This window comes from Panthera uncia, chromosome D4 (assembly GCF_023721935.1).
Source record: "Panthera uncia isolate 11264 chromosome D4, Puncia_PCG_1.0, whole genome shotgun sequence".
NCBI lineage: Eukaryota > Metazoa > Chordata > Mammalia > Carnivora > Felidae > Panthera > Panthera uncia.
The window spans coordinates 8,502,289-8,523,582 of NC_064807.1; the positions used below are offsets into that span (position 1 = coordinate 8,502,289).

A 21,294-nucleotide genomic window follows, 5' to 3' on the forward strand; every position below is an offset into this window, starting at 1 on the left:
GGACAGCCTTTCTCCACTCCAGCCTGTTTTCTTTTCCTCCGGCCAACTCCTGTTTGCCTTGGGTAGGCGGAAGGCTAACCCTTCTAGCCTGTCCTCCAGGATGGCCTCCCGGCCTCCCGGCCTCCGGCAGCATTCAGCCCCCTCCCCCTACCTGTTCTGCCCCAACAGCTTCATTTGGCCTAGCAGAGCCCTTAGCACAAATGCTATCTGCATGCAAACAAGACAGGACTGCGAGTTCCAGTAGGGCTGGACAGTGGCTGCTTTGTTCACCGTTTGATCCCCAGGTTCCAGTCCAGTGCTTGGCCGATAGCTGGCAGTCAGAACTGCTAGCTGAGAGAGTGAAGTATTTGATGTCTATGGCCAGCTTGTTTTGCAGTTTGCCTCACGGTCCACTCTTAGCCCCGAAGAGAGGGAGTGTCTTGCACAGCGGCTTAGAACAGCTTTGCTCCTTGTTATTTGCTCAATGAGAAGTGAAAATGACATGACCCTTTTGTTTTACCCAAGTCTATACTGTTGATTCACTTCAAGGTTCCCCACTAGCCTCTCACGTCTTCAAGGATGAAGGCCGTCTTGTCTCTTTGGCCCCAACACCAAGTGCGGTTGAAGACCTCTCTGTATTAGTTCTTACAACTGCATGTAAATCTGTAATCATCTTAAAAATGTTACAAACAACAGCAACGGATTGACTGCTCTGCACTGACGTAGCCCGAAGCCCCACTGGGGAGGGGAAGAAAACTAGCGAGCTCTGAGGAAAGTGGTGGGGGTCCTACCTGCTCGTCTTTGGTGACACAGATTGATAGGCAGCGTGGTACAATACGAAGGACATTGAAACTAAAGCACATGGGATTTTGCTTTCTGCTTTCTGGTTCAAAGCTTTGGGAAAATTGCCTCGACCTTTATCATCTCTGTTTCCTCATCTGTGAAAGGGGGCGCTGGGGGATTTCTTGTTAATATAAAAAGAGAACGCCCCTCTACTTTATCTTCAGTTGGCTTCCCTATGCCAAATCCTAGCACATAGGAAAGATAGGCATCTCTTCTACATCCGGCCAAGTCCAATCCCAATTCCTGATTATATACCTACGACACAAATAGATTTCATTTTTAGCTCCTGGAGTGTTTCTCGGCAGACAAATAACTGTCCCATTTGCAGTGCACCATTAAAATGAATTTCTTTATGTTAATGCAGTGTTGACTAATAGAACTTCATATGTTGGTAGACATATTTTTATGGCTTAAAACGTGAGTAGTGCCACTGAGGAACAGAACTTAAAATTGTATTTAATCTTAATTAATTTATATTTAATAGTCCTGTGTGGCTAGTGGCTACCATGTTGTACAGGACAGTATTAAGATAACTTGTGCCTGGATTGTCCCTTTTAAAATAGGCACTAGCCCCCAGGAGCAATGCCCTTTTAAGACATTGACCCCTCAGTCACATGAGGTTGCCAGCATAAACTGGCCTACTACTTCTAGGACTAAAAGGGAGTGAGACAGAGGAAAAGTAATTTGGATATGACAATGAATAGAGCTGCGGGATGGGGCAGAGAAGTCTGAATGGGGGGGAGGTAGGCTTGGGGGTGGGGCATTTCAGAACAGATTCAGATCCTGGGCGGGATGGGGGTGGGGGGCGGTGGCTCGGGAAGAGCCTAGAGTGCAAAGGGAGTAACTAAGGCAAGTTGTAAGAAGACCACGGTTGCTGAATGCAAACACCTTTGCAATTTTGCCCAGACCTAGTCCTGAGAAAGGCAGAGAGAGAGATTTAGTATTCACTCGAGAAACAGTATTTCCTTTAAGATCTTTGACGTCCCCATCAGTAAATGATTAGGGTTGTAATTGTAAACTGGGACATTCAGATGAAGAGCTGGATGATTAATACTCAAGCCAGAACAAAGAAATTATCAAAAAACAAAACAAAACCCAACAATCTTCCCAACTTTCAATAAGGAAAAAGAGTAGCTTTTTGAGAGGAAAAGTATCTGTTAAGCCTGGTGAATTTCTTCCACTAACTGAATTATTTAAGTATTTGCTCACCTCCTTCTCTTGAAATTTGTCTGTGTCGTCCTAGGTAAAGTGTGCAATGAATGGAAACAGCAAAAGATTGCAGTTTCTCAGTTGTTTGGAATCGTCACTGACCCAGTGAAAATTGTCTGTGGGTTTGGGAAAAAAGAGTGAGGGATGTGGGCGGCTGCTTGTAACAAAACACTTTTGTTGCCAATGTCCTGTAATCAGGCTTCATCTGGTGGTGGGGGGTGCTCCCCCTTCTGTAAGCCCATCCATCCTTTAAAATTTTTTTTTTTGATGTTTGTTCATTTTTGAGAGAGAGAGAGAGAAAGTGCTTGCACATGCAAGCATGGGAGGGGCAGAGAGAGAGGGAGACACAGAATCAGAAGCAGACTCCAGGCTCTGAGCTGTCCACATGGAGACCAATATGGGGCTCGAACTCACAAACCATGAGATCATAACCTGAGCTGAATTCCGCCACTTAAGTGACTGAGCCACCCAGGCATCCCTCATCTGTCCTTCTTAATTACCTCTTTTAAAGATGAAGAGCCTGTGACTGAGAAGTGTGGTTTCTTGCCTGATGTTGCTCTGAAAGTGGCTGGTAGAACCGGATCCTGAATCTGGGACGACTCTGTCTGCCACTTGGGCACCTTCAGGTCCTCTGTGCGACCTCTAATGGTGTGTCCCTTCCTTAGAAAACCTCCCCTTTGATTTCTGATCTTCATTTTTCATTTCCTCTAAACATATATAGACAGTCTTCCAACATGGTTCTTTTTTGTTTTTAATTTTATTTTTAACGTTTATTATTGAGAGACATGAGCATGGGAGGAGCAGAGAAAGAGGAGGAGACACAGAATCCGAAGCAGGCTCCAGACTCTGAGCTGCCAGCACAGAGCCCCCCACGGGGCTCAAACTCATGAACTGTGAGGTCATGACCTGAGCCTAAGTCAGCCTCTTAACTGACTGAGCCACCCAGGCACCCCAACATGGTTCTTTTTTGTTCACTTTGCCCCCACTGCCACGGCTGATCTTGCCACTTATTACGCCATTTTGGAAGTGGATGCCATCCAATTCAATGTAAAGTGTAAACATGCTGTGTCTAAGACCCTGTGCCACTTCTGAGCTGGGAGGGACCCAGTGGTCGTCTGCTCCCACCATTCACTTTAGAGATAAGGAAACTGAAGTGTCCGATAAATCAGGTGACTTACCCAGCGTCCCGTAGACAGTTGAGCTGGTACCTGCCTGACCTTGGAACCCTGTTCTCATTCCCCCTAACTTGACATTGCTCTAGCATCACTGCATCTCGTTTTTCACTTTGGACTTGTGTCCATGTGAAAGAAGAAAATTAGACATCTGGAAAGCGTGCTTTTGAGTAACTTAAATATCAGATCCTGACATTTAATAGAGAGCTAAGGTCCGTGACCGCAGACGAATTGCTTTGGCTGGTCTGATTCCACAGCAAATGTCTCAGTCCTTCATTGTGTGTTGGACGAGGTGTAGTCACAGTTGGACTTCACATAACTTCCAAAACCAACATCCTCTCTTTGGCTCAGACCAGAACCTTGCCTATTTTCTGTGGTAGAGTAGACTCCATTGATCTTTAAAAAGTTGAGCCTTGTATAATTTGACACAGCTTCGCATCTCCGTTCTTCTGGTTTCCAGTGTTGTCCCCTGGTCTCTGCCTCTGGGTGTCTCTTTCTCCTCCACGTACTCTGAGAGGAGAAACTCTCTCTGACCAAGTCTCCAGAAGACCAGAAATGAGGCTACTGAGCCCTGCATTTGATTTAGAGAGAAATTTGTGTTTGAGAATTCTGCCAAGGGAGGGAAATACACCAGAGACCATGGAACATCTGCTCCATGCTGGTATTACTGTGATGATTGGGGCTCCCTGGAGTCGGGGTGAAGATGAGCCAGTGGAGGGGCGCCTGGGTGGCTCGGTCGGTTAAGTGTCTGATAAATATTTTTCCGGGGCGCCTGGGTGGCTCAGTCGGTTAAGCGGCCAACTTCGGCTCAGGTCATGATCTCACGGTCTGTGAGTTTGAGCCCCGCATCGGGCTCTGTGCTGACAGCTCAGAGCCTGGAGCCTGTTTCGGATTCTCTGTCTCCCTCTCTCTCTGCCCCTCCACTGTTCACATGCTGTCTCTCTCTGTCTCAAAAATAAATAAACGTTAAAAATTAAAAAAGATGAGCCAGTGGATGGTCCTGAGGTGATTTGCCCATTTGAAACGTGGCATCTGTGAAAACCTAGTAAAAATACAAAGAATGTGCCTGAACAGATGGTACGTGAAGAATTCTGGACTAGAACAATTCTCGGGGAACCCTTAAAGATGAATAAATGTGGCCAGGGGAAGGGATTATATATGATTAATAATGACTCTGTTATATTGTTAAAATTGCCTACGTAGTTGCACTCCAAAGACTGTTTTCGTTTCTGGTTTTTGTTGTTGGTTTGGTTTTTTGGGTACAGATCAAAGTTACCAGTCAGGCCAAATTACATAGTGCAGGTAAGTACTTTCCACCCAGCTTTCTAGAATATCACGTCTCCACATTGCAAAGGTTATTCACAAAATCAGAACAGAAGAGTTAGACCTTGGGTCATGAATGAGTGTGTGGGAGTTAGACTCACTGAAAAGCATAAACAATAGATTTAAGTGAATATATTTGCAGCTGTATTGTTCTTCTATTGACGTAGAAGAAATTCTAAGGCAGTGCAACTGACCTTAGTGAACTCCATGAGAAAAGTCAGTATTCTGGACTGAACGTCAGTTTGGAACTTGATTAGCAAGGCATTGCGAAAAAGAGTTAGAGAAGAGATAAAAATTACTTGAATCGACAGAGCAACTATTTGTTTGTAACCCTGTGCATGGTGCTGCTAAAAGGCTGGTGATTAATAAGTAGCTTATTCTTTCAAGAAGGGTAATGATTTTCCTTGGCCCAGTAATTTCACTCTTGATTTAAAATTATTTTGGCAAAAGTCAATTTTAGCTTCTGTTACGTGAGAACATCACAAACTATGACTAAATGAAATCATTTTAAGGGGCTGTGTTTCTTGCATAGGTTATGATTATATTCAGTTTCATGGAACAGAAAGCTAACTTAAGAATTTACACGTAGACATTACTTTGCCCCTGTGACCAAGATTGGCAGTCCAGGGTTGGTGGAAGGTAAGGGTGTCACCAAGGATGAAGAGTCCTCATGATTATTTGTAAACTGTAGAAAGGTGCATCATTTGGTCCCAAATACACACTGGTTTTGTCATTCTTTTTTTTTTTCTGGATGAGTAGGTTCTGCTGTGATCTTTCTATCCAGTGTCCATGTTCTAACATGAACTTGTGTTCCAAACCTCTGGTCATGATCCTGATACCTGGAGTTACTCAGAACAATCTACCTTGTGAATTGTATTGCTTCAAAAAGATCCCAGATTGTGTCAAAAAAAATCAGAGAAATGTACAAAGAAGAAAATAAAATCCACCTCATATTTTATAGCCCCAAATAACTACTAACATCATGATGAAACTTCATCCAGAAATTGTTACATTTCTGTATGTCTATATATACATACGTATGTGTACACATGCATATATAGCCACACATATGTAATTGTATACACATATTGTGTTATTTCCCACTCCTATTTTTATAAATAATTATCTATATACGGGATTGTGTAAAAATTTGCCGAGTGACTGGAAGTGCAGTCTTAGCTGCATTCTGAATTATTCAATTACATCAGGACCCGTTTCCCCGCCCCACCCCCTTGCCATCTTGCTTTTAGCCAAACATGAATGTAGAGGAATTGTCTGCAGTAGGTTGTCTTTCCATTTGGATATATCTTGTTTTATGATTCTTGGTACGGTTTTGTAGATTTATTTACAAAAATTCCAAGCCCACCTTGTTCAATTTTTCCTGAATGCTTTATTCACATGACCAGCCGTTGTCAATGAGATATTGTCTATGTTGCCATTTCTAGGTACTCATTGCTAGTAGAGAAAAAAAGTTATTGAACTTTATATATTTATGTTACATTGAGCCATCTTACCAAATGATCTTATTCTAGCAATTTTGTAAAAAAAAACTAGTGTTTCTAGAAACAAAATCATATCAATAAATCAAGAGAGTTACCTCTGCTTTTGAACAAGTATCCAAAATATATTTTTTGAATTTGCTCATAGCTCCAAGGCAATATTGAAAAGTTACAGAAAAGAATAGGAATTGAAAATTTACAAAGTAGCATGAGAAATACCCAATTAATATATGCTGCAGATAACTCGGTTGAACCAAGCACATGAAAAGGATGCCAACTCCCACTCTAGTAAGATAAAACATACCATAATGAATGAAAAATACTCAGTTTCATTGTTACATATTAAAGTGACAAAAAAATAAAAAGAACTATAACAGTTATTGTTGGTGGGGCAAATCCTTTGTTGTTGTTTTTGTTTAGGACGATTGTAAAGTTTATTTAGAGCATGCAAGCTGGGGAGGGGCAGAGAGAGCGGGAGACACAGAATCTGAAGCAGGCTCCAGGCTCTGAGCTGTCAGCACAGAGCCCGACGTGGGGCTTGACCTCACAAACTGTAAGATCATGACCTGAGCTAAAGTCGGCCAGTTAACCGACTGAGCCACCTAGACCCTCTGTTTTAATTGGTATTGATATCAAGCTTTATAAATAGTTGTTATATGTGTGGGGTATGTTCCTCAATCTGAACTTTTCTTTTTCTAGAGCATGTTTGCTATTCTTGGGCCTTGGAATTTCCATATGAGTTTCAGAATCTACTTTTCAAGTTCAAAAAAACAAACAAACAAAAACAAACGTTGGGGGCTTGGATTAGAAATGAATTCATTTGATAGGTCATTGTGAAAGAGTTGCTATTTTAGAATAGCTAATCTATATCTCTGCATTGATTCAGGTTTTTAAAAATGTCTTTCACCTCAACATCACTTATCAGGGAGATGCAAATCAAAACTACAGTGACCTATCACCTCACACCTGTCAGAATGGCTAAAATTAACCCAAGAAACAAAAGGTGTTGGTGAGGAGGTAAGAAAAACAGGAATCCTCTTGTACTGTTGGTGAGGATGCAAACTGGTGCAGCCACTCTGGAAAACAGTATGAAGGATCCTCAAAAAATTAAAAATAGAACCACCCTCTTGTTCAGCAATTGCGCTCCTTACCCAAAGAATACAAAAATACAAACTTAAAGGGATATGTGCACCCCGATGTTTATAGCAGCATTATAGCAGCCAAACTATGGAAATGGCCCAAGTGTCCATCGACTGATGAATGGATAAAGAAGACGTGGTATAGATCTATACAAAGGAATATTACTCCACTATAGGAAAGAATGGAATTTGCCATTTGCAACAGCATGGATGGAGCTAGAGTATAATGCTAAGTGAAATAAGTCAGAGAAAGACAAATACTATATGATTTCACTCATATGTGGTATTTGGGAAACAAAGGAGCAAAGGGGAAGTAGGCAAACCAAGAAACTGACTCTTATCTATAGAGAACAAACTGATGGTTACCAGAGGGGAGGTGGATGGGGGGGGGCGGGTAGGGGTGAAACAGGTGATGGGGATTAAGGAGGGCACTGGTGATGAGCACCGGGTATTGGAGGGAAGTGTTGAGTCACTATATTATACACCTAAAACTAATATTGAGCTCTATGTTAACTAACCGGAATTTAAATAAAAACATAAAATGAGTTTTAAAATTTTCTCCTTAAGGTTTTGAACATTGTTCACTGGATTTACTCCTGACTTGGATTTTTTCTGCAATTATGTATGCCGCCTCTGGTGATTTTAAAATAGGTTCATGCCTTCTTTGAAATGCCTCCCTTTAAACGGTGAAGCTTAATTCTCCTCCTATTAGGTGCGAGATAGATTGAGAGACTTCGGACTAAGAAAAAAAATAAAGCAGAAGAAATTCAGAAACGACAGCATAAAGGCTTTCTCCTTGCTCTTTTTCAGATCGTTCTCTGTGCAGGAATGCAGATGTAATGTCATGAGAATACTCCTGCAGTCGTAGAGAGAGGTCCAAACGCAGAGAACTGAGACCTGGTGGAGCCCTGCCGCCTCCAACCACATGAGTGGCCATCTTGGAGCCGAATCGTCTAGCTGCAGTCAGGCCATTCAGGTGATGACATGCCTTCTACCATGTGACGGCAACCTCGTTAGAGACCTTGAGCCAGAACCATCCAGCTGAGCCACTCCTACATGCCTAACCCTCAATACCATGAGAGGTAAGAGGCAAAAAAAGGTTTATTGTTTTAAGCCACTAGGTTTTAGAATACTTCATTACAGAATAATATATAACGAATACGCCTTGTTAAAAACTCTCTTTTTGTTGGCTGCTGTATGGAAACCACATTGTTTTTTTACGTTACTTCTTTTTTAGCCGACTACCTTGCTAAGCTCTCTTACTAATTTCATTAATAAGTTGTCTGTAGATGGTGAGATGTGTGTAGACATTTCATATGCACTTCCAGCAGCTTTCTTTCCTTCCATTCCTTATTTTTTCCCCCCTTAATGCAGGTGGCTTGGTGTTCAGTGTGACGATGACTAGAAACATTGATAGTGGGTGACCTTGTTCTGTTCCTGTTTTTAAGGGAGTTTTCTGACATTTTTGCACTGCTAGAATATCCTTATTGGGTAAGAGAGTTCTTGCTCACTCTCAGTTGATGCCCTCAACACACGAATACACGCGAACTTGTGCTAGTATATCTGTAGTTACAGACGCAGTTCACATTCTTTGCGCGGAAATGATAAATGAGAAGACACAAAGACACAAACACTTAAAATGCTGTTGGATATTGCCAAATCACCTCCCAGCATGTTGCATCATGAGAAAACTCCATTGATAGTATATGTGCATGTACATTTACTATTACATAGTATGTGCACATTCTCCATGTGTCCTCAACCGTTTTCGTCTCCAGTGATAACCTCCCCATTCTCTTCAAGTAATAATGAAAACGTCCAGTTGTAGAGCAGTTACTGTGTTCTAGGCACTGTTCTCTGGCTTCCTTTATATTAGCTCACTGTTAAAAAGGTGCTTTCATTAACCCCAGTTCACAGGTGAACATCTGTGGCACAGAGAGTTTCGATAACTTGCCCAAAGTCCCACCGCTAGTGAGTGGCACGGCCAAGATTTGAACCCAAACAACCAGCCCTCGAGTTCATGCTCTTAAACGTTATGCGACACGGCCTTTTACAGCTGGCAGCTAGTGAGTGTTTGCCCTGTGGTCAGAGCTGTGGTAACTCCGTCGTCACCATCTCAGCAAGAACTCTTATCATCCTCAGTAGGTTGCCTGTCATAACACATGACACCCCTTCGCTGTTGACTGAAAGTATTGATTCGATGGTGTCTTGACTGGATGGTTGATGTCCCTATGCAATTTGATCTCCTAGCTGGTGGCTCCTCCAGGCCATGGAGAGCTGCCCCGGGACTAGAGCTAAACTGAGATTTATTGCATGATTTGGGAGAAGGCATGTGGTTGTGGTTTGAGCATTCATATCTGTATTGAGCAAGAGACGGTCTGAAAAAGTAAGGGCTCGGGAATGAGAAGGACTGGGGTCTCCTTTTCTGTTCCGCTTACCAGGTAGGGTTTATTGAAATCTCAGAGCCTTGGATTTTCTCATCTGTGAAACACGGACAAGGGTAGTTGCTTTGTGGTGGTGGTAAGAGAATTAAGTAAGATGACGTGTGTAGAGTGTGTGGTTGGTACCTGGTATGCAGTACTCGCTCTACAAGTGCAAAGTCCCTTCTTCCTCCCCGAGGGCAGCTGTGTGTCAGGGTCACACATCTCGACGTGTGAGGGTATAAAACTAGCCCCAAACCGAGACCTGAAATTTAGGGAGTAATCCATCCACACCCAGACAGCTGAGACTTGATAACATGTGAGCAGATAGTTTTACTAATGTAGAAGAAGTACATGAAAACTTCCTGTGAGCCAGGTATAATTCACAATATATTATGTAGATCTAATTTTTAAAATCCTCAACAAACCCCATAGGGTATGTATGATGATGATTCCCATTTTGTGGATAAAGAAACTGAGTTACGAAGAAGGCACTTGCCCTTGGTCACACAGCTAGCAAATAGCAGAGCTGGGATTCGCACTCAGGCTATCTGGTTGCAGTCTTTTTTTTTTTTTTGAAGTTTATTTTGAAAGTGAGAAAAAGCACAGGTGGGGAAGGAGCCGGGGGGTGGGGAGAGAATCCTAAGAAGGCTCTGCACTGTCAGCGTGGAGTCCAATGTGGGGCTCGAACCCATGAGCTGTGAGATGGTGACCCGAGCCAACATTAAGAACATCCAGAGTTGGACGCTTAACCAACTGAGCCACCCAGGTGCTCCTGGTTGCAGTCTTAATCACCATGTCATTCTATCTCTGTGACAGCTCTGAAGAGAAATTCCTGACAAACCTCTTAGGGAGAGAAGACCTACTAACACATTCACACCTTAGGTTTCTTCTTGGCAATCCATTTCCGGTGCAGTTATTATTTAAGGTTGCTTTGGTGCAACCTTAACAACGTTTGCTAAGGTTAAGTTGAATCTCTGCTATTTTGTTTGCCTCACAGAGGATCTTCCATCCACTGGCCCATCCCATCATTTCATTTCCTCATTCAACAATATTTCTTAGGCCTGGAGGGCGGGACAAATGCATGATCACCCTTGAAAGCACAAGACTAGTTCCACATCCTGTTTGTCGATTTCCGAGCTCTGTGACCTTGAGTAGGCTCATCTGAGCCTCCGCCCCTTTAGCTTAAATGGAGGCAATAATACCCACTTCTCTGGGTTATTCCTTTCATTAGCTAAGATCGTGTTGAAAGGGAAAGTGATTTGGAAACTAAAGCGCTATGCAAATATTATTTGATAGAACTATCCCACAAAGAGGAGCCAGCCAGAAGCCTTTGCTTACTTAAGCAAAAACTTGGCTTTGGGAATAGGAAGTGCATTAAATTGCTCACTGTCCTTTGATTGCTGATCTTAGCCAGGGCTTAAGCTTTAGCTGTGGCACCTGTATGTGACGAGAGAAGCTTTGAGGAAAGCTGGTGCAGGGATCCCACTTTGCCTTCATATAAGTATCTCCATGGGAATGTGATAGGTTTGTCAGCAGAGCGTGGCATCCTTTGCGGTCCAGAATACAAATTGAAATATTATGCTACAAAACCATTAGCATTTCCTTACACAGAAAAGCTGTTAAAAAATACTCAAGTGGCTCATGGGACTTGGTAGCAGAGGTGAACTGTACCAAGGAGCTCTTGCTGTCACCACAGAACACGTCTTCACATCTCCCAGAACCATTTCAAACAGCAAGGAAGCCTGATGTCAGTTGCAGAGGACTTCTTTCTTCTTCCAGAAAGTTGTTTTGTTTGCCAGTGTCTGTCCAAACAGCTGGTTCCTGGAGTGACTATCTGAATTACACTCAACTAATAATACATGTGTGAAAGTCCAATAAATACCACTTTCTACCCTTGCTTTGCAAGGATTCTTTAGATCTGAACCCAGACCTGAGAATCTGCATTTTTAAGAGCTCTGGGGTAGATGCTCATTCATAACTAGATAGGGGAAGCATGGCTGGAAGATGAGGGTGTGCCCAGCAGTGGGACGGAGGAGTTTCTGGGACTAAGCTGGTGTTGGGAATGCTCTGTTCACTCCCATCATCCATGACCTTTTTCTTTTCACGTTTTTCGAATAGTTTTCTGGACACTGGCAGCCTCCCAGTTTTAAGTCATTTTACATTATTTCTTCAAGATTTTACCTAAATTCAAGTAAGTTAACATATAGTATAACATGGCACCTGGGTGGCTCAGTCGGTTAAGCGTCCAACTCTTGATTTTGGCTCAGGTCATGATTTTGCAGTTGATGAGATCAAGCCCCACATCAGGCTCTGTGCCGACAGTGTGGAGCCTGCTTGAGATTATCCCTTTCCCTCACCCTGTGCCCTTCCCCAACTCTCTCTCAAAATAAATAAATAAATAAATAAACTTATTTTGTTTATGCCTTGATTAAAAAAAAAACACACAGCATGGAGGCTGCTTGGGATTCTCTTTCCCCTCTTTCTGTCCTTCCCCTCCCTCAAAATAAATATTTATTTTGTTTATGCCTTTATAAAAAAACACATGGAGTGTAGTGTTAGTTTCAGGAATAGAGTTTAGTGATTTATCACTTGCATAGAACACCCAGTGCTCATCACAAGTGTCCTCCTTAATGCCCATCACGCATTTACCCCATCCCCCATCCACGCTGTTTTAAAGCTATTTCATGACAATATGGATGAATCGTTTTTAAAAGCTTATATGCATTATCCTTTCAACTCATGCCCACCCCCGCACTCCCTGCCTCCATCTCCCAGCCACGGCTCCTTAAATGATGTTCAGTAACACTGTTTCATGATAAAATCTCAATGCTCACTTGTCTACTCCTCCACTTTTTGAATGCTATGAATGGCACATACTGCTGGGTCATTGCGCCCAAGGAGGAATCCCTGCCCGTTTCCAAGAAAGAAAGAGTAGACGACGAGATGTTCAATGTGTTCTATTGTCAAGAACTTTGGAGGTGGTAGGACATAAGGGAAGGTGTGAAGTCTTAGAATTCACTGTTTCTGCGGAAGCTGACAGACGGGGTGGACAGGCAAACCTGTGACTTAGAGATGCAGGTAGGTGTGTTGGCTGTTTTTGTTGTTGCGGTTAAACACACAACAAAGGATGCCTCTGTACTCCTATCTTGACAAATGGCTTTGCGATCGATCAAATCTTTCTATTTGACTTCCACTTTCCGACCCTGTGACCAACTGGCTTGAAGTTGCCTAACCTCGATGTCTTGTATTTCCTCATCTGATAAAAAGAGCTAACATTGCCCAAATTGGATGGTGGTTTGGAAATAGAGATAAGACACAGCCCGTCAGTGTCCAGTATAGAACAAAAGCTAGTTTCTGTCCAATTCGGAGCCCACTGTTGTTCCGCTTTTTCACCTCGTACAGGAGTTCTTTGTGGAGGCTGCTGCAAGCTGGGTCCATCCTGTTAGGAAACTATGTTCAGCTGAACCGATGTGTATCAATGTCCCTTTGTAGAAAAGTAGGATGTGTGTCTGTGCATGTAACCCCATAAAGTACTATGCAACAACACAGAAAGTAGCAGTTTAGGCATTACCAGAAAAGACGAGGCAACATAGGTTGTTGAAATAGCTGTGAATCTAAGAAAATGTTTCAGTGGTATGACTACTGGTCCACCCCAGGGTATAGTTAATGGTGACGAGTCAGCTGTCGGAGGTCTCGTTACATAGTTGGGAACATGATAGCATCATGGGTGAATCCTTGCCACGTAAGAGTCCAGAAGGCAGGGATCCTTGGTTCATACATTTTGGACTAAGCAGGCACAGACCAGTCCTGTTTTATGTTTGTGGTTGAAGATAAAACAAACAGCTAATGTTTTGCTGTGAGCCAAATAATCTGAACACAGACTGAAATCACTGGGTTCCAGATGTGACATTCTACCCTTGGAAGAAGGACGTCAGGATCAGGATAGATGCTTGACCCAGAAGGAGCCCCTGGACTGTGTGCTTTGTGGTAAGCGCTTAGACTCGGTGCTTCTTGAAAAGAAGGGACTCTAAGCACAGGTGACTGAGGTCTCATACTTGTCAAAACACTTGGAAAGTTTTTCTCACTTGAGCCTCTCAAGCACCCGGTGAGGCGTGCTTGAAGTCTTCATGGAAAAAAGAAGGCACAGAGCCATTAGAAGACTGGGCCAGGAGGAGACCCTTGACTACTGGACCTTGGGCCCCAGCTTTTCCACCAGGCTCTGAGATGTGCCCTGTAAGGAATGGGGTTAGATTTGGCTAATATGGTGATGGGACGGAGTCCAGGAGATCCAGAGTACTGACTTCTACCCTCCGGATGGGGTAGGTGCATGGCCCTTGCGACAAAGAACAATGACCAAGAAAAAGTAGCTTTTTATTTACTGGCAGTTGATCGGGCTTTTCCTTTAAATCCCCAAGCTGGGAACTAGGTGAGATGGATGGGGCCACGAGTCCTAAGCTCAAAGCCTGGGAATCCTCTGTGCTTCCTCTCCCCTTCTCGGCTCTATTCCTTCCTCTCCTGTTTCCACTCACTCTCCTCTTCCCTTAACCGAACAGAGTGGGAAATGCAATGCCTGTATACAGTGAGAAGTTGTAAACTTGTGGCATAACATTTTATGCTCCTTGCTCTGAATTTAAAAGCGGTATAACCAAAATGACCTAATTATGATGATCATTCCCATATAGACGCTTTGCAACCTTAAAAATGAAAGGTGGATGCAATTAATGCCTATTTTCGTTTGTCAGATTTCGGTGTACATCCCCAACTGGGGATTCAGTAGCTAATGCCCTGTGAATTTGCTTCTTGCACCTATTACTGTCATTTCCTTTATTATAGATGGTTCCCCAAACGCTCATTTCCATGGGTTCCAGTTGTTCGAGATAGTAAAACTGCACATAAAAAGGCAGCTTTTAAAAAAATAGTCTAAATCGGGAATGAAATCAAGGGAACCACAGAGTTGCCTCACCAACAACAAATATTGTTCCTGTCTCCTGTGGATTGAGTCCATGACCCATGGAACCACCTCAGAATAGGACACCAGCTGTCTTCTACCGTTCCCTTGTGGTTTACCTATTCAATCTAATTTAGTTGGATAAATATTGATTGGCACCTATGCAGTGCCGGAGATTTGCAGTGTCCTACCACTTTTAAACAGCAGGCACGCTTCGTATTTAGGGCCCACGTTCTCTGACCCCTTGAGCTGGGCCTGAGGAGTAAATGAAGAAAGATATCGGTGGTGGACAAAGGGAAGGGAATGACATGGGCTGAATTTCACCGTGTGCCACACGTGGGGCTGGGTGCATTCTCGGTGACAGAGCTTCATTATCACAGCAATATTCTGAGGAAGGTGTTACTGTCCCCATGAAACTGTGGGGGAAACTGAGGCTTGGAATAGTTGAGTTGCGATAAAACTCATCCTCACCATTTGTTTTGTTTTGTTTGACTTTTTTTTTCATTATGGAAAGATACATAGGACATAAAACTGTCTTAAGCACTATTTTCTTTTAAGTTTATTTTGAGGGAGAGAGCATTGGGAGTGTGCGAGTGGTGGAGGGGCAGAGAGAGAATCCCAAGTAGGCTCCACATCGTCAGCGCAGAGCCCAGTGTGGGGCTCAGTCTCACGAACTGTGAGATCACCACCTGAGCTGAAATCAAGAGTTGGATACTCATTGTAAATTGAGTATCTAAGTTTTAAAATACATGCACATATATATATACACACAAACATAAATATTTAGAAATATAAATAAGTACAAATATAAGTACATAAATATATATTATATATTATGCAATATATATGCAATATTATATATAATATATATGTATATTATATATAATATACATATTATATATACATATATATATAAGGATATATGTATATCCTTTCTGGGAAAGGATCCCGAAATGTAGGTCACGAATCTGGTATCTAAAGGGAGCAAGTTAAGCTGCGGACATTCACATACGCACACAGAACTCGATCCGCTCCTTCCCTGTGTGCGCACGTGTGTGTGGGTGTGTGTGTCCGTGCCAAAGGCATAGCTTGAGGTATCAGGACTGATCATGCACCAGTCCAAGGGGAAGGAGCTTTGGTACGTGGAATGACTTAAAAGTAAAATTTTGGTGGACAGGAGGTAAGGAGAACAGAACCTCATGCGCATGTGTGTCCAAGCCTCTTCAAGGTGCCACTGAAGGGGTACGGTGACCCAGGCGTCTCCAGAGTGACAGCTCCAGGACCAGCTAGTTAACAGGAGGCTGTGAGAGTCCAGGGAAATAGCAACATTCCTACCAAATGTCCTGGCCCAGCCCATTGAAACCTGGCTAAACCTGTGGTCCACTGGAAGCACCCCCGGAGAGAAGTTGATCTGGGGGTGACAGCTGGGGCCACTCCTTACCAGCCAAGTGACCTTGGGCTAATAATCATACCTCTCAGAACCAGGATAGCAGTAACTCCTGCATAAGGCAAATATGTGGATTAAGTGAGGTAATTTATGTCAACAATACAGGGCCACTGCTTGGTGCAAAGAATACAGTCAGGAAATGTCACTCTCTTAATGACAGAAATAGCTTTTTTTGTTTTTTAAGCTACAATTAAAAAAAAAAATTAGTTTCTTTTTTGAGAGCAAGAAAGAGAGCAGGGGAGGGGTAGAGAGAAAGGGAGAGAGAATCCCAAGCAGGCTCCACACTGTCAGCAGAGTCCGTTGCGGGACTTGAACCCACGAACTGTGAGATCTTGACCTGAGCTGAATCAAGAGTCTGACGTTTAACCAACTGAGCCACCCAGGTGCCCCCTTCCTTTTTTAAGCATTCCCCGTGTTGAGATAATTGTCAGACGTTTTCTTCTCTACAATGTGCAAAGGAAGCATCATGACCCTGATTTATCACGGAGGAGGAAACTGAATCTCAGAAGTTCAGGGACAGCCACGGTTGCAGCCGGTAAATGACAGGACTAGAATTTGAGCACACCCTTCCTGTGCCCACCCTCCCACCTCCCTTTGCCTTTCCCTCCTCTGATGCCAGTTCTGGCTTCACGCTGTGGACCTTAAAAAAAGCACCATCTTCCCAAAGGCAAGATAGTGATTTGTTAGGGGTGGAGGAGAACGTAGGCCAAGGGACTTGTATGTCCTGACCTCATCCATTCTTCTCTGGACGGGCGAGGCCTTTGACTTTGATTTCTTCAGACTTGGGCAGTTTGTTCCCACCAACAGGGATAATCTCACTAAATCAGCACCACCCCATCGGGGGAGGGAGCCAGGTGGTGATGCTGAGTAGTCTGCACCCCAGCATCAATCACAGTTGTTCACCCCATCAGTATCCAAACGAGGACAGGCTGGCAGGCTAGTCGGGCAGAGAGTAGATCACAGAGGGGCTGAGAGGCCCCGGGATTCTCTTGGGAGCATCTTCTTGCCCACGAGTTATTTGTACATTCCCCTGTCGTGTGTGCTGCTGTTCCTTCTAGCAGGACATGTGGACAGGGTCTGACACGATGTTGGGACACAGAGTCCACCTTCAAAGCCCTGGTGCTCATCTGATCCCTTGTCCTAACATCCTTGTCATACTACCCTCATAGACTGGCTTTTTTTTTTTTTTTCTTTAACTCTGGGTATTTCTGAAGATTCCTCCTCATTCCTGTGGTCCTCTGTTTTCACACAGCTTTGGGGAGGTCAAGAACTTGAAGTCTCACCTCAGGTTTGGGGTGCTGTAAGTGCCACATAGCCCGGACTCCTCCTCCTTGGCCCTTCTCTAGGCTTTTCTGCCTTGAATGCTGCAGAATTCTAACCTTGAATTCTAACCTTCAGAATTTTCTTATTGTCCACCTCTTATTCAAAAACTTCTAATTAGTCTCCATGTTTCCAGCTTAAGCCTTTTCAAGTTGCATCTGAGGCCCATCTTCACCCATTTAATGATTATATCTCAAAAAGATCTACGGAATGAAAATTGAGGGCGACCTCAGTCAACCACGCGGAGAATGGGTATAATCTTCAGGGATGGCCGTCTGCTCGTTTGTGCAGCCTCGTGTCGCTGGGGTTGCACAGAAGGTAGAAACCAACCCAAAGGGATTATAATCGAGGCAAGAAGAGAATTTTCTTACTCATCTAACAGACCCGTTATTGAAGTGATTAAATTATAATGTCAGGAGTTGTTATTGGAAAGAGGGTATTCAGTAGGTAGCAGAGAAAATGTCATGGGCTCTATGTTTGTTTGTTTGTTTTTTCCTAATGGAGGATTTGGTGTTTGAACGAGACCACACTGGAAGTAATTCAACCTTTTTAAAAGGATGCGACATTTCCTCCCCATTCGCATAGCGGGCGGGGGTTTGGCGATGTTGCCAGAAATGATGGTGTTTCCACAGAGAGCCTGCTGTTTTCTGTGACGTCTATTCAGGTGCTAGACACAACCTCCAGCTCAGACTAGAGCAGCAGGGAGGCCCCGCGTCACACAGGCCAGCCAGGGGTTGTTGGGATCAAGCAGAAAGCTTGTTGGTTTTCTTGCAGGAATAGACTAACCAAAGCCTTACTCTCCCAGAACTCAATCAATGCATTCACAATAACAGACCTTGAGAGGGTGTGTTAGCACAACCTCAAACTTCCTCTGCTCAGGGATGAGAATGGAGAAGAGAGAGTTGGCCCTCTCAGGCAGACAGTGTGGTGTCTGTGGAACACAGTGTCAGCAGGACCAGAAAATGGCCAGTCTTAGGGTGGCTGGGTGGCTCAGTCGGTTAAGCATCTGACTTTGGCTCAGGTCATGATCTCACGGTTCATGGGTTCAAGACCCACGTCAGGCTCTGTGCTGACAGCTCAGAGCCTGGATCCTGCTTCCAATTCTGTTCCTCCCTCTCTCTCTCTCTTTCTCTTTCTCTCTCTCTCTCTCTCTCTCTCTCTCTCTCTCTCCCCCTCCCCTCTCTTTCAAAAATAAATGAATATTACTAAGAAAGAAATCAATCTTGCCAACACTGTGGTCTTGGACCTCTAGCCTCCAATGAAGGAGCCAGGAATGGGGCCACCATCAGAAAGCAGACTTGATACAGGCTTGGCTCGCTTTTCGAGAAACCAACATGCAAATGGAAAGGTGCAATTCTACCACTCACATTGTATGCCACGTGGAAACAGATCACTTGGGACGTGTAAACCTGTTCCTGCTCTTCCCAAAAGCAGTGCGTTTCTCCACAGAATTATCCAACTGTCTTATGTGGTGGCTGGTGTCTTCGACATCCAGACGGTGGCCAAGGGAAGCTTCACGAATGCCCCCACGGTGTTCCATCAAAGCTGAAGTTAAGTCGGTTCTAGGGATGCCGAGCAGTGGGATTCAGGCACAGAGCTCTTTGCCAGGTTCCTGGAGCTGAGAGAAAGATGTCCTGTCCCAGGCCTTCGAGAAAGAGGGGAGTTAGGTATGCCTCAGGCACTACAACGGTATTGTTTCTTTCAAGTGACCTTTGCCAAATGGCGGGTAACAATGAGCATGGAATTCACTTTTTGTGCACCTTCTGGGTTGCCCGCTCAATTTTGATCGCTTGCCCTAAAGTTGACCCAACCCTGGAAAAAAGATGCTACCCCATTTGTCAGTGCTCTAAAGCCAAACAGTACCAGGAACGTACCTGGAGTGGAACTGAGTTGGGGTTTTTGATTTGTTTGATCGAGGGAGGCCACCGTCTTCTTCACGACAACTGTTGAGCATCTCGTCTGGAAGATACCAGAAGGTTGACGTTTCAGGATGTGAGCTTATGTGAGGTGATTTTGGGGAGTGGCCAAGGAAGCAGGGGTTTCGCTCTGGGTCGTGTGCTCATCGGAAGTTTGGGAGCCAGTCTAGGGGTGTCTTCGTTTTTATCTGGAATGCAGGGGAAACGGAACATGGCTAAAACCAGCCTTGGCAAGCAGGGACAGTCCCCCTTCCCAGCCGAGAGGGAGAGATAATTGGTTATTTTGGTGGTGTTCACACCTTGTTTTTGTGCTCAGACATGGTTATAGAGTGGGTTTATTTTTGTCTCGCTTTATCACAGTAATGGAATGACTTTGTCTGACATTGCCTTCTGGCAACGATAAAGTGCGCTTACTTCCCGGCCAGCTCCCAGCTGTCAGGCTGCCTTTGTCTTTGTCACCCCAGATAGTTGGAGGAGCCTGATCGGGATCGGTGCGGGACAAGCAGGCGGAGGGAATGCCTTCAAAGAGGGACGGGAGGTTTCCTTCAGACTTGGGTGTACTTCTGCTCCAATCAAGGCAAATCAGGGTATCAAGGCCTCTTCTATTCCATATAACACGAAAATTGTTTTAACCCCCACAAGTTGTAGGGAAAACTCTTGCCCCTGGAACTAACAGTCTTAAAGATTAATACTGGCATATTGATCCTGGAGCCCTAAATCATCTGGTCTGGCTGCCAGGCTTGTGCTGTTTGTGAAATTTGCTTCAGCATCTATGGGTGATGACCATGATTTTTTTCATGTTACTTACTAAAAATGTAACTCCTTGGAAAGGAAGGACTATCGCTTCAGAAGCTGTTGTAAAAAGTTTATGAAACAGAGAAAGAACCCGTCCTCCTATTAATTACTTCAACCCACCAACCATCCTCTTTTAATTCCTTCTATCTCTTCCTGTGCATTTAAGAAGTTTTTAATCACATGACACACAGACTACCAGAATCCTCTATTTTATAATGGGCCACCTTGCGTTTTATCTGTACTTTGCCATGTGACTATAGAATCTGTTTGACATTTTTTTTCCCAACGGGGAGAGAATTAACATAATACTGTTAACTCGATCTTTGTATCGATTGTGTGATTGTCGTGGTACGTCTATTGTCCATTACCACATACAGTCACAAAGTTTTTTTCTTATGAGAAATTTTAAGATCTATTCCCTGAGCAACTTTGAAATCTATAATACAGTATCATTCACTGTAGTCAGCATGCTGTCTATTACATCCCCGGGGCTTACTTAGTATATAATTGGAGGCCTGTGACCTCCTTCAGCCACTTTAATGATTGTTGTTAATGGCTGTATCAAATTTCACATAACATCACTTTCTTAGTTCTACCTCTCTTCCTGGAAATGTGTAATTTTTTTCTTCCTTTTTTGCTTTTTCTTTGCATTTTCCATTTTAAACAGTGCAGGGATAAAGATTTTTCAAGCACGTAGGTTTTTCTGTACTTTGAAAAAAACTGTCCTTTCTACCTGGATGTCTGTAAGATTTTCTCGTTGCCCTGGGAGTTTGGGAGTTTTCCCAGACTATGGATACATGCTTCTCTTCTTCCAGTGATTTTGCCTCAATTCATTAGATTCTCTCAATCTGAAACTTTTTGTTTTCAGGGAAGCTTTTTTGCTTCCTGTTTCTTTTTCCTTCTTTTTCTTCCAGAACTCTACTATCCACATGTGAGTTTGCTGGATGTCTCGTACAAGCCTCTTTCCTTTTCCCACAGGATTACTAGATCTTCGTATTTTTGCTTCTGGTTCTACTCACTTTATCCTTTTGATCTTCCTGGCCCCTGGAGGTGAGTATCCACAGTTGATGATCTCCTTAAACTCATCTGCTGATATTTTAAGAAATGAAAGCGTGTGTTCCTGGGAAATCTTCTATCACGTGCTGAACACGAATCTCTTTAAGTGGTCTGGTTAGCGTTGTCCTTACTCTTTGAAGTTTTTTTAAAAGGTTGCCCTCTGTCTCCAATCAGCTTTATTCCACCAGGGCCTTGTTTATTTTTTGTCTTTCAGGCTGCTGTGCT

At 43.7% G+C, this 21,294-nt stretch overlaps 1 long non-coding RNA gene across 1 annotated transcript in view; it reads left to right on the forward strand.

Annotated features, from left to right (window-relative positions):
- Positions 1 to 8,200: 8,200 nt before the first annotated feature.
- Positions 8,201 to 21,294, forward strand: part of LOC125932137 (uncharacterized) — a 41,800-nt gene continuing 28,706 nt past the window's right edge. The window contains exon 1 of the long non-coding RNA XR_007460544.1: positions 8,201 to 8,246. This is a non-coding gene — a long non-coding RNA (uncharacterized LOC125932137). The remainder of the gene's footprint in view (positions 8,247 to 21,294) is intronic.